We start from the raw sequence: 14,143 nt of genomic DNA, 5'->3' as shown, positions 1-14,143 counted from the left end.
ATAGGTGTCAGTTTATTTCTGTAGTATTAATAACTACACTTTAACCCTTACAAACCTCATCTTTTTGACTATAGCATCTATAATGCTATGTGCAACCCCACTTTCTCTGGTTTTAACCTCTGGATCAGAGTGCTGTAATGCCAAATCTAATATTCCCGGCCAGATTTGACTGAATGTGTGTGAATGTGACTCATGGGCACTCAAAGGAATGACTTTGTTACACTAAAGGAAAGCCATGTTGTGGAGATTGAATTGACTGCTGCTGCCAGGTTAAATGCTCCGTCAAAGCACCATTTTCCATCTGTCTCATGCTCTCTTCCTTTTCTCCTTCGAAAATGACCTTCACAGAGAAGTGTTTCCTACAAGGTAACTTTGACAATCGACTACCTTTTCTGAGTGGAGAAGTCTGGACTATGATCTTTACTCAGTTCTATCTGAATCATGATGAATCAGCCGGCATTGTCCGTTGTGGTGCGCACATTTTATTTATGTTTTCCAGTCTCATACACCGTTGTCCTCAGCATTGGGCAATTGGATGTCCTCCACAGATAAATATAATCTGTTTTCTGTTATTCTTCAGAAACACGGTCTCCGGTCTCCTCTTCAGTCCATTATGATGGCACAACCACACCCATAATTCTTACTCACTTTGAATAATGGCAGTGAGCGGATGTGGTTACCTTCATTAGATCTGGACTCTGGGTCTGAAACTTTTATTCTTTTGTGGTCTTATTCTTTTACAGATCTGTTCTGGATCCGGTCGTGCTACAGAGATGTTAACATTTTAACTAATGTGCTCACTGGGTCTTTTATTGTCTTTTATCTGTCATGTCTTTTAATGAAGATGCTGTTGTGGTTCTTCTATTTATATGAATGTTGATACTAACCCAGACTGGGGTAATTTTGTGGACGTTTACAGTCTTTGTGACCTTTGTTGGTGTTGTTTCATGTTACATTTACACTTTGTTTTTCTGTACACTTTTCTGTTTCTAGTCACTGAGAGACAGTTAAGAGTGTGTTTATCTCTCTTGAATTCATAGTGCACATCGGGAAATTCTGATAATTCTGCTGGTTTTTAACTTCTTGCACCAGTCAGTCTGGTTTTGTACTACAGTGTGTAAAGAGGAAGTCTCCTCTGTTATACTCGTATTAATCATCACCCCAATGCTAAAATATTATTGTAGCACAAACCACCAAAGCTGTTTCTCCACAATGCGTGTGACATTGTTGCCTTTGTCCATTAGCAACATTTCCTCAAAATCTCACAGGAAATGTTTTGTGTCAGTCTTGCAACTTGGAAAAAGAGTTGTAAGCAGTTTCTGACTCGTTGTTCTGCCTTCCCTTGCTGTCAGAAAAAAAAAGTGGAAATTGTAGATTTAGGTGTACAACAGCTTGTGGCAGTACCCTTAAAGGGTAACTTTCTACCTTATGACCCTAAAAGACGCATATTAGTACCTGTAGAGTAGTATATCTACTTTTAAGGTACTGCTCTGCACCTTTTAGTTGTAAATAAGTTACAAAGATGTCCTTGGGGTTCTGCCCCAGTGACAAGCTGTTACAATTTCTGCATATTTTTCATGAGAATGTTGAAAACTCTAAATAGTGACAATTCTGTGAATGATATTGACTGGTTCGATGTTCTCCGATGATGTCAGACGTCTAAATCACTTCACATCGTCTGCCATGTTTACATGCCCCTGTCTGTGTCTGAGCTTTCTGTTGGGCTTATTTTTTTCTAATTTCTGCTTTGGAAAGGACCACCATGGAGCTCAACTGTCTTATTCAAACACTTATAGCCTGAAATCATTCTTTTCAATGCCAATAGATGATATTTCTGGGAGGACCTCATTGCAGGAGACTGAATCAGTGGAACAGAAATGCAGATGGCCATTACACAGATTTCTGGTGTGCTGTGATCGCCACCCTGCCTGTTTGTTTATTGTTGTGTCCTGTCTTTCTATCCATTCAGTTTTTGTAATGATGTTTCTGGTACTTTACAGATGGGTACTTGCACATACTTTGGTTTATTTGTGGGGAGGGCCGGGCATCTAATTTATTCAATGAAATAAAGACATTATGATCATATTATTTAGTGTTTTGGGATTTTTTTTAATTTTATTTATTATTATTGGTGCTTGCTAAGTTAATAATTCTTAATAAGCTCTGCAAAGCTGAACTGTCATTGTCTCAGTGTAACTGCTTTCTGAAGGAGTGGCCTCCAATCGTGTTGCAGTGGCTGGCTTGTTTCTGCTCCATGTGAAAGGTTTATCTTCTGACGCTGTTCCTCTAGTTAGTCCACCTTGTGTTCAGTGAGAGATCCCACAAGTGCCTGTGACATTCTCAGCCCCGGCATCTATAAAGACCTCAGGTTTGTGCGGTCATCATCTTTTCTTGCTTTCCTGCTGCTGTCATGGCCCTGCTGAGAGTGTCTTCCTATCGTAAGCTATTTGAGGCGGAGCAGTGGAGCCAGGCTGCAGGACGCTGTGGAGTCCAGGCTCGCTTCACTGCCAGGTCAGTGCTTATTAGTCTGAAAGCCTACGCATGGTGTGGTAAATTTTGAACCCTAGATTGTGAATTAATATTTAGGAATCCGCATAGAATTGCTGTTTTGTCATTTCAGAGAATTCCTCTATATAAAATCAGTTAAGACATGATTCAGTTTCATCTTCATTCACACTGTTAGAATTCATTTTTGTTTCACACTTCACACTAAGTAGTAGTACTAGTTTTTATTATATGTAAAGTTTGGGGTTGATACACTTTTTCAATGTTTTTGAAAGAAGTCCCTTACGCTCACCAATGCTGCATTTATTTAATAAAAAACAGTAATATTGTGAAATATGACAGTGTAAAGTTACTGTTTTCTATTTTGATGATTTAAAATGTACTTTATTCCAGTCTTCAGTGTCGCATGATCCTTCAGAAATCATTCTAATATGCCGATTTTCTGCTCAAGAAATGCAGCCTTGCCTTTCTGAAAAAAAGAAAATTGTCATACTCCAATCATTTGAACGGTAGTGTATATATATGTATTGTTTCTTAAAATAATTTGAAACTGATGTTTTAACAATTACATTTGAAAAAAAAAAAGTTTTCCATTTACTTGTTTGGATGATATTTACTTATTGAATGTTTCAGAGTAATTAGACTCAAATGACTCAAAACAATGGGAGGAATATTGTCTTTACACACATTTATATATATATATATATACTGTACATCTTGCAACCAGGCATGTACATCCATCCAAAATCCTAAATTGAATCATGTAACAATGACTTCACTCTTTATTCTTGCTTTAAATTCTAAATAAACTACATAAACGTGTTTTTAGTTAAGCTCTTTTGTGCTTCAGTATTTCCTCTTTTCCTTCAATATTGTTTGCTTATGCTTGTGCAGAAAATAAACAAGCCATTGCAGACATGGGAAAGCTTTCAGTCTGTTTGACAGGGGTGGCGTTTCAGTGCGTGAATGTCCAGAGCTGGATTTTGCTGCAGCTCGTGCCCTGAACAAGGAGGGTGTGGCTCAATTTGGCCATGAACGCACTGTCATTGCTGCCCTCAACGATCGCCTGGCTGGCCTCATCGACGTGAGACGTATGAAAATCTTCACACTCATACACACACCCTACGTTCTTCTGGGTAACAACCAGCTGTGCTCGTGCTGGATTTAATGGGTTCCCTGTGTGTGGCCCAATTATCATATTTCCATGATGTTTAATGGGGTCAGTCTTTTGCCTGAAGGTATGAGGAAAATCATATTAAGGCCATGAAGATGCCGCAGTCACAGTGTCCTCTACTGCGTGGTGTAATATGATACAACAGTTTGAGCATAAGCTTTTATTCTTGTATGTTACATGTCCTCTACTTTCATACCATAGCTATGTGTGGCTATTGTAGGTTTGGTGTCTAGAAGAGGAGAACGAGTCTCTGGAGGCTGAGATTATTGAGCTGGAGGAGAGGCTGGAGTCAGAGCAGATCTCCACCAGCACCGTCGGCATCAGCGGTCCTGTGGACTACAGTCTGGAGGCGGTGATAGAGAGGCTACGGAAAGAGAAGGTACCACTCAGAAACTCTGGCCTGGGTGGTGCTGCACATTTATGCCTCACTTGATAAAATTAAATACAGTTGTGTGTGTTTTCTCCTCAAATGTCATAGTTTCTTTAGTACATGATCTATTTTATTGGTTCTTTCATTGCTGCTGGCCTGTTGTTTCCCTCAGGAGGAGATTTTATGCAACACAGAGGAGCTGAAGGGTGAACTGCGGCGTCTGCAGATGAAATACGATCAGGTGGTTGAGCACAAGAGACTCATCCAGCAAGAACGAGAAGATGTTTCTGTGGTAATGCCATGAATACTGCAGATGTTATTTTCTTTGCAGTGTATATACAGGCCCCAAAAAGTATTTGGACATTTCAGCCACACTTAAAGTTGAATTTCACAGCTTTTGATAAATTATAACAATACCAAACCCACTCTTTAAAGAAATGATACAGGATTTTTTTTTTTCTCAGAACTTTTTTATTTTCACTTTTCCTGCTATTTTTGCTATTTATTTTTAGACCAACTGCCCCAAGATCGTTTTTAGTGGATGTGTAAAGTCAGTTTCCCATTCACACAGAATAAAAGAGTAAAAATATAGTATATTGCTAGTGTACTTTACATTACTCTGTGGACATATTAACTATGGACAAGTCTGACAAACACAAAACACTCAGTACTGTTTTTATTTGAGTTTTATTTGCTATTATTATTATAATTATTATTATTGGCATTTTAATTTTAGTTTGTTTTAGTAATTTTGTTGAGCTTTTGTCTTTTTTTATATATATATATATTTCTATTTACCTTTAACTTATTTTTATCTCAGATTTAGTACTTTTAGTACTTCAACTTATTTCTTAAAATTTTTTTTTCATTTAATATTCATTTTTATTTATAGTTCAGTTACCAAAAACGGTTTTAAAAAGTTTGCGTTTTAGTTAGTTAACAATACCAACACTGATTCAATCAAAATATCCACATACATTTTGTCTTAATTATGAAAGTTTATCAGGTGTTTTATTATGTCTAATGCAATCAAATTCATATATTAATTGTGGCTTAATTGTCCAAATACCTTTTGGATGCCACTGCAATTTTAAACAGTAAGAAGTCATTTAAGGGTTATTTTTTTTAATCCAAAGCAACTTAATACAGAAAAATGCACTTCTTGCAGGGTAGGAACACTTCTTGCAGTAACCTTAATCACTACCTCACACCTTCCCACCAGATACAAATCTATGCATTTATACACCAGAATATAGGCTTTTAAATTAACTTTTGCAAAGTTGTACACTTTTCCCACCACTAGATGGCAGTGTTAGCCTGTGCAGTGGGTGGGGTGGGGTGTTCTGACTCCGGTGGAGGTGTGTGAAAGTCCCTGGAGTGGCACAGCACAGGTGCTGCTTTCAGATCCGCTCCGGAGAGTCCTGATTACAGACCTCGCTGACTCCCGGCCAGTGGCCGCTCTGAAACCCGAGCTGCTTTCTGTAGAAACCACTCTGTCACCCCACAGATGTCAGAGCACATCTCCAGTAAAAGAGCAGATGTGAGAAAGCTTTCACCATGCCTAATAATTCACTCATTCAGGCTCTCATATCTACTAGATGCAACAGAGCAGGGCTTAGCTCTCCGGCTGGGCTGAGAGGAGTAAGGAGGGTTGGAGGGAAAGAAAAAAACAGGAATAGAACCAAAGAGGTAGTCAGAAGGATAATTTAGAAGTGGGGTTGCAGCTGTATAATTAATATACTTTAGAGACATAAACCTGGCGTTCTATATGCATTTTTGTGTCTTCACTTGTTTGGATTAACTAAACTGGTTTGAACTGGCATTTTAAAGAAGTGAGAACAGTGGTTATATGAAAAAAAAATTGCATGAGAAAGTATGATTTTAAGCATCTAACTGGAATGCATCCACCATAGTGAAGTTCAGCCCTTCGGCGGTGTGGAATAGAGGAAGCAAATCGACATTGAAACGCTGTCTAGACTCTCCAGTACTGGGCTTGTGTTCACGCTGAGATAACGGGAACAGCGGCCACTGTGCCAATTCTGGGCTCCAGGGAAGAGTGTGTGTGCAATGCAGTCCACCGTCACACTGCAGCATTCACATGCAAATGCTTTCATTCTGAGTAATTGAATTCATCACCAATTAATCAGGCACTTAAGATACCCAGATGAGCCGAATAAAGTGTAGCTTTGTCTGAACCGTTGGATGTCGGGCTACATATGTGGATCTCTTCTTCCCTGCATTGCAGTCTTTGCTGGGGGAAACCTGGTGGCACTGATGATGCTCACGATAGAAGATGTTTAGGGTAAGTGCTTTGTGTTTGAATTGACCTTTATTTCTGCTGCCCCGCTCAGGAGGTGGATGCAATTACCACTGACTGCCTGGCCCTTCGAGAGCAAGTGGCCATCTATGAGGAGCAGCTGGCCGCCATGGAGAGACAGCATGAAACGGTAAGGCCATGCAGAATGTTGCGTCAATAACACTTCTTCTTGTTACTACTTAGTTGTTATCAGAAAAGGCAATTTTACCTTAGACCTCTGTATTCTTGGAATGGTCTTGTGGGGGTTTGGCCATTTAAAGTGTCTCCTCTGATCGTAAGGGGAACAGGTTTTGCGGAATGGAGACTGACAGGAAACACGGTCCCTCAAAACATAGAATGAAAGAATATATGGGGAGTCTGCGGGTACTCAAGTGCTGGAAACAGAGAAATTTCCATTGACCTCCCTCTGGGACGTGCAGCATAACTCACAGTTCAGGCATATGAAATGAAAACAGAAGTTCTTCTTGTTTTATTAACTGCTGTTATTATCTTGATACATCTGCCGCTCTCTCATTATTCATGTTGAGGAGAACAAGCTGAGACTTGGACTCAATCTCCTTTTCATGAACACTTCATCAGGCCCAGATTAATGAACAGCTGCCCTGTCTCGCACGGGCAGATATTGTTACCTGAGGAGAAAACGAAAAGTCATAATGTTGTGTTTGTCTACAGAGGCTGGAGAAATTGTGTGAGCCCAGGACTCCAGATTGAAGGTTCTCCTACTGTATCTCTGCAGTTCTCCTCCTTTGATATCACTCCAGCCATCATGGACATCAAGGAGTACTACAGCACACTGGCTGAGAACCTCAAGGTGAATTACACACAGATAGAGACATCGACTCTGACATCTCATTGACTGTTGACACTGTGAGTACAAGCTAAATTGACAGCTTTTTGTCGCATATACACTGCTGTTCAAACATTTGGTGTCAGTACGTTTTTTTTTTGTTTATAAATTTATTCCGCAAGGATGCATTGCATTGATTAAACGTGACAGCAAAGACAGTAAGAATGTTAATAAATGTCTCAAATGAATGCTGTTCTTTTTAACATTTGATTCCTGACAAAGAATCCTAAAAAAAAAATGTTTTCACAAAAATAGTAAGCAGCACAACTTTTTTCAACATCGATAATAATAAGAAAGGTGTCTTAGATACCAAATCAGCATATTGAATGATTTATGAAAGATCATGTGACACTGAATACTGGAGTAATGGCTTTGCCATCACAGGAATAAATTACATTTTAAAATATATTAAAACAGAAAAAAACTATTTTAAAATGTAATAATATTTAACAATGTTACTGTTTTTACATATATATTATACAAACATCATATTTACATTATATTTTGTCAAATAAATGTTGCCTTGACTTCATTAAAAGAGACTTCTTTGAAAAACATTAATTTGAACAGTAATTTGACTACCATAGAAAATAATTAAAAAATATAAACATATAAAAGAGTTAAAGTAAGGCAGTTACAAGTATACATACATGAGAGTACACGAAATATGTTGTGTTGTATAAGTACACAAAACCAGCATTCCAGGGGGTTTAAAGGATGAAATGTAAAGCTCATTATTTTTTAAAGCACTTAAATTAAGTCTTTAGTTTAAAAAGAATATTATTTGAGTTGTAAAATTGTCTAAATTTATATTTATATCATCTTTCAAATTTGAAAGTGGGACTATTGTTTTAATAATTTTTTTGTGGTAATTGACATTGTTGCACATTGGGGCAGTGGGGCATTGGGGCAATCGTGGCCTAATGGTTAGAGAGTCGGACTTGTAACCCAAAGGTCTCGGTTTCGAGTGTGTGTGTGTGTGTATTCACTACTCACTGCTGTGTGTGTGTGTGTGCGCGCACTTGGATGTGTTAAATGCAGAGCACAAATTCCGAGTATGGGACACCATACTTGGCTACATGTCACATCACTTACTTCTGTCAGTTGAGTTTGTATCATCTTGAAACATTCCTTTTAAAGGGTTGGTTCACCACAAAAAAAAAAAAGTACTTTATTCTGTGGCATAAGGAGAAATGTAGCATAATAGCTGCTCTTTTCTATATTAAGAAAGTGAATTGAGATGGACACTATCAAGCAATGTAAAAGGTCTAGAAGGATTAAATAAGCCCCATATACCTTGTAAATAATGACGGGTGAACTAACCTGTTAACACGTCTCAGTGTGGCTGGTATGCTTGTTTTTTCCTTCCTCTTTCACACTTTATTTCAGGGGACAGTTTTGTGGAACAGAGAGCTCTGTCCACATCTAGCACAGAGCACTATTGTCCCCTCGGTGTCTTTTGAGGAGAGAGGGCTCTCTTAAAGGTCATCCTACAGCACCAGTGCCCTTTAACCCCATTTGCCCCAGGAGTGGCTGCTCTCGACCAGGGTTGCGGCGGTAATCAGAGCTCTGGAGCCCTTCCCAGGCTTCTATGCAGAATGAGTCTGGAGAGGAGAAGAGAGCACTTCTACAAGAAGACACTGGAGAGCCTCTATAGGCTATTAGAGACTTCTAGTGTGTGTTTGTGTGTGGGTGCAAAATAAGCAGGCCAAGAACAACTGCTCTTCTGCCAAAAGTTGTACATGCACAAAAACCAGCTCACGCATGCACAAACACATCCTTTACCACCCTTCCCTGTTTTCATTTAGTCTGCTTTTCTATTCATTGCTCTCTCTCTCAGGTGGTCTCGGAACCAAAAACTAGTGCTTTGATTCATTAGCGCTGCACAAGGTCCAATTGTTTATCTCACAATTGATATTGATTGGGATTTGGGGGGAACAGTAATTGGAGGATGATTTTTGACTGGTTGCACCTGCTCACCTGATGCCTTCATTTGCTCTTCTTTCTTCTGGGAATAATCTGCGATTCATCTTCACTGCCTGCTCTCTGCAGAACTTAATGGGTGGTAACTCTTCTTCAGAGATGCAAGAAACTTAAAGCTGTGAACCTTTCCTGCTTTTCAGTTTGAGTCCAGAGCCTCGAGCGCTGCTGCTATTGATGCTGCTAGAAAGCAGGTGGAGCCGCTGGCTAAGTTGACTGGAGGGAAAGTGAAGGATGTCTCCAAAGAGACTGACGTGAATATCCTCAAGAACTTGGTGAGTGAGTTTACCCTCATCAACACACTTCTGCTTCAACGACACAGCTCTGAACCATCCAAAGTCACTCCAGGGCTCCAAACGAAATCGGTTGCAAATTAGACCAAAAAAAAAAAAAAAAAAACTTTGGACAATAATTTACATTTCTACAAAACTTATTTTTAGTTTATGCAGATGACGTCTCATTAAAGTGCACACCACTGTTTCCTACATGAAATAATGAACACCATCTGATTTACGAAAAAAATATTCTTATGAACCAGTACAGAATGGTCTTGAACTTGCATGTGAGTTAGCAGGTTGAATTGGACTCGCTCAGTGTATCAGAGCTGTTACTGAGTTCACAAAAACTCCCTCACTGAACTGAGTCATTATTAGTGATGGTTCTAAGCGAACTGGGAATTATTTGTTGTAATTAAAAATATTTGCAACAGAGTTTTGTTGTAATAAATGGAATTCTGAAAAGGTATCATTGGTTGTTTAGTGTAGTAAGATCCTATAATGTCGAATCGATTGTACAGGAAACTTTGTTTGGTAGTAATAATATTTCACCTCCAGAAAAAGTGCAACATTTAAACATGGCGTTTCAGCCTACTTCATTGTCTTCATCAGACAAGTTGGTCGAAATGTCACTGTTTTTAAAGAAATAAAGTTAGATTCATATGTGTTGCACTTTTTCTAGAGATTAAAGATTTTTTAAATAATTTATGATTATAATTCAATTTATATATTTTATACAAACAGGCAGAAATATTTGTACAAAGCAGTGACATTTATATGTCATAAATACAATCAAGATTGAATAACAGTGAAAGGAAACCAAATGCTGCTGACGAACCATTTTAACTATTTTGTAATTTGTAAAATAAAGTAATTTGGCTCCTAAAAGTTTAATTTTAGGAGACAGTGACTCCCTAGCTAGTCTGTTATTGTGCAAACAAAAATGAGCCTTTGAGGGATAGAGGTACTCTTCTATATTTGTCTTGCTGTTTCATGCTCTTGTAATCTGTGGTCACAGAACAATAATTTAGGGGAATTGGCCCCACATTTAAATGCGCTTGTTACTCTCAAACCTGTTCAGTGTGTACATGGCTACAGCTTAACTCAAATGATTGACCTGAACACCCACCACCTCAGCAGCTCAGCATCAGACGCGAGTTCCTGTGTCAGCCCTAATGCTGAAAATCAGCGTTTTGGAGAGCGGGTAAAAGCTGAGGAGTTTTTGTGGGGGATGGTGTTTCACAATGCAGCGTCCTCAGTCAGACTGACAGCTGAGGAATAAAGTAAGAGAACTCCTGCTGCCAGGAGTGTTTATTCTGAGAGATAGGACCAGGAGCATGTGAGGAGTGTATCGTCTCCAACTGTGTTTATCTCTCTCACTGTCTTCCATTATGAACAATACATTTCACAGTCTGCCAACGCACTCTCTCCCCCAATCGTAAACTTCATAAACTTCACACATTCCTGCAGTGCCTCAGGAGACAGCAAATCGCACTGAGCCATAGTAATAAAATCTCACCTGTCAGCCTCCCTCACCGACAGGAAGAGAAACTTTAGGTTGAAAAGAAAAAGTGACGGTGCATTCACGTAAAGGGAAAACATTTCGGATTTATGTTTGGAATGATTAGGAGCTGTTCGCTGTTTCAGTTTACATTCTGAAGAGCATGAAAATCGTTGGTTAGCCACAAGTGGCACCTTTACATTTAAGATAACAAACAGGGTGGTGATTTGGTTCTAATTACTGTGGTTGTGGTCATAGCCCCTCTCTTAAAATAAACTGACCGTCTTCAACCACACTGCTCACTCTCATAACACAGGATCCTGTTCCCTGATCAGTGATGGACAGTCTTGCTTCCTCCTTTCATACAACATTCTCTCTGTATTTTTCTCTCCTATCAGTTGTGTTTCTTAGCTTGTGTCAGAAACCTTTGCAGGATGCAAGGTAGGAAGGCTTCAAGGCACATCTGAATCCAGTGTTTATGTAACGTTCTGTCTTCTAAAATCCCTTCAACCAGTCAGTTTTTGAAAGCAGCATAGATGTCTCCTATGATATCCAATTCCTTCTGTGCAGTTCAGTGGTTGGTGCAAAGAATAATGGCTTCTGAAGCCGTTGTATTGTAGTCAAGAAATATTCACTATCTATGAAACTCACTTGAATTCATGCAATCGTGTTGTCTTGGAAGCCTATTTGAAGGGTCAGTGACAACAAAAAAAAGAGTGTCCAGGATAAAGAAAAGGCAAATATCTTTTGAAATACTAATTTAAAACATATGCGCTAATTAATCATTATTTAAAAAAAAAAAATTTTTCAGTGTATTTTTAGAAAAATTAAAACTAAATAAAAAGATTTAATTGTATTTTATTACGTTTTATTTTAGGCTTTTACGAATATTATCAGTTATCAATTCATGAATAGAAGGTTTTTGAAGGGTTGGACCACATGACATTTTACAACCTCTAGCTAACCTTGCCTTGCTGTCAAATTAACTGATATTTTAGGAGACGTATTGAGCTTGACATGTTTTTAATGAGGCTTTTTATTCTTTATAAGGATTTTTTTTATTCCATGCCCCAACATAATGATCATCATAAATTCTAATTTAAAATGGAAAAAATGCTCATCATAGAAAAGCAGAATTCAAATCATTGTATTTTCGAACTGACTGGGCAATGGCAGATGTCTTTGTTTTTGGGCACATCCATAATATACTCGTCACCCTATCTCTCCTGCCATTAGGGATAAATACTAGTGATCTTGATGCTCTCAGACAGATTGCCTAAACAAACTGTTGGTGGTGAAATCAGTTCTCATTCAGCTGTATATTACGGCACAGATATGGCTAGTTTTCTCTGGTGGTGGGGGGGTCAGACCGCCTTACTCAGAATAACCATTTTCATCAGTTGACGTATCATCAGCTTGTTAATAACAGAGCTCTGAGCCTCCCATGATCTACCTGAAAGAGAAACAGAGCATGCAATCTCCATCCATCTCTGACAGCTGACTGTTTAACTTACCTGATTACAGTAATTACTCACAGCAGGGCAGCTCATGCACAGAGGTGTGGCTGACATCTCTCTGCATTGTGTTTGTTGATGGGTGAATATGCAACATGAAACAGCAACTCTTTTCAGACATGTTCTCACAATTGCTAGTTTAAGACCAAAATAACCATTAATTACAACATAATGTTATGTTAAGCTCAGCTCTGTGTTGTTATACATTGTGGATCTGCATCAGTTTATGTTTATGCACAGTGAAAGACTTGTGAAGGACACTGATATTTATTTTTATCAAATTATTTACCATTTTTCACATCGTAAAGTCATCAAAACCATGAAATAACTCAATGGGAATTATGGAAATTATATAGTGACGATAAAAAGTTAAACAAAACGGGTTATGTGATGTTGCTAAAAAATGTGTTTTTGCGGTTTAAAGTTAAAAAAACACATTATTTTCCACCCCCTGCCAAATTATTACCCCCCCTCTCAATTCACTACCTGATTGCCTAATCCTAACCCCACCCCTAATCCTAACCCCCCCCCCACACCTACTCCTAAACCTACCAATACTTGGGGGTGCATAATCTGGCAGGGTGCAAATTTCGTCACTACACCGGCGATCCACAGCGTGAAGTTGATGTATTTCCTCACCGACCAGCACGGATCAGCTCTAGGCATGATGAAGCGGATATAGTCCTTTTTTGGAAGGCCAAACAAAGTAGTTTCACTTTCACAACAAAACACACAGCGCCTTCACAACATGGCGGCAGCAACAATACTACAGCGAGAATAAAAGTTACGCCTTCTGTCTTTGTGTGAATGATTGGGCGGCGTTATGCAAATCTTCCCACATCGTGACGTAGACATGTGGGGGTGTGTTAGAACGAGCCATTTTAGGTAGCCGTGGTTGACTCTTAACTTTTATAAAGAATATCTCTTTGGATTTGAGACTTTAGTCTTTGCAACTTTACAGATCTTCTTTATGCACCAAGAGCTTGTAACACTCCAAAGAGAAAGGAAAAATTGAAATCACATCATATGACCCCTTTAAACAAATAAAACATTCTTATATTTTAGCTTCTTTAAATTAGCTGCCCTTTGTCTAGATTATAGCTCTGCACACTCTGGCCAACTTCATGGGGTGCCACCTAAGATGCCTTTTAAAGAGTATTGAAGGAGCTCCCAATATATTGTGGACGATTGTTGGCTGTGCTGTACCATCTTGTCTCATCCATTATTTATTTTATATATTTTTAATAAATAAAAATGCATGCATCAGTACATAATTTTAAACATTTAATCACAAGCCTTAGGTCACACACGTACATTCAGTCAGGTGTGTCCAAATCTTTACTGGTGCTGTATATGTGTGATTGTAGATTGCAGAGCTGCAGAAAGAGGTAACCGAGCTGGAGAAGCGTGGAGACGAGTTGGAGGCCGAAATAGAAGCCAAGAAAGCCAAATACCTGGAGGAGATAGAGGAGCTGGAGGTACAAACGCTCACTGATCGTATTCTACTGCAGCAGTTCTCAGTATCTCACCACTGTGCTGTCTCTGTTCAGAATTACATTTGTCAGCTGGAGGAGGAGGAGGCTGATCTTCAGTTCCAGATGAAGGATCAGAGTGGGGACTATGAAGAACTGCTGAATCAGAAGATGAATCTAGACATAGA

At 38.9% G+C, this 14,143-nt stretch overlaps 1 pseudogene; it reads left to right on the top strand.

Moving 5' to 3' along the window:
* Positions 1-2,410: 2,410 nt before the first annotated feature.
* The window catches only part of LOC107664314 (desmin-like), a 15,620-nt pseudogene continuing 3,887 nt past the window's right edge, over positions 2,411-14,143 (top strand).

This window comes from Sinocyclocheilus anshuiensis, unplaced genomic scaffold, assembly GCF_001515605.1.
Source record: "Sinocyclocheilus anshuiensis isolate Anshui unplaced genomic scaffold, SAMN03320099.WGS_v1.1 scaffold111, whole genome shotgun sequence".
In the NCBI taxonomy this organism is placed as follows: Eukaryota; Metazoa; Chordata; class Actinopteri; order Cypriniformes; family Cyprinidae; genus Sinocyclocheilus; species Sinocyclocheilus anshuiensis.
The sequence above is the reverse complement of the archived record's forward strand: the minus strand, read 5'-3'. Positions and strand labels throughout refer to the sequence as shown.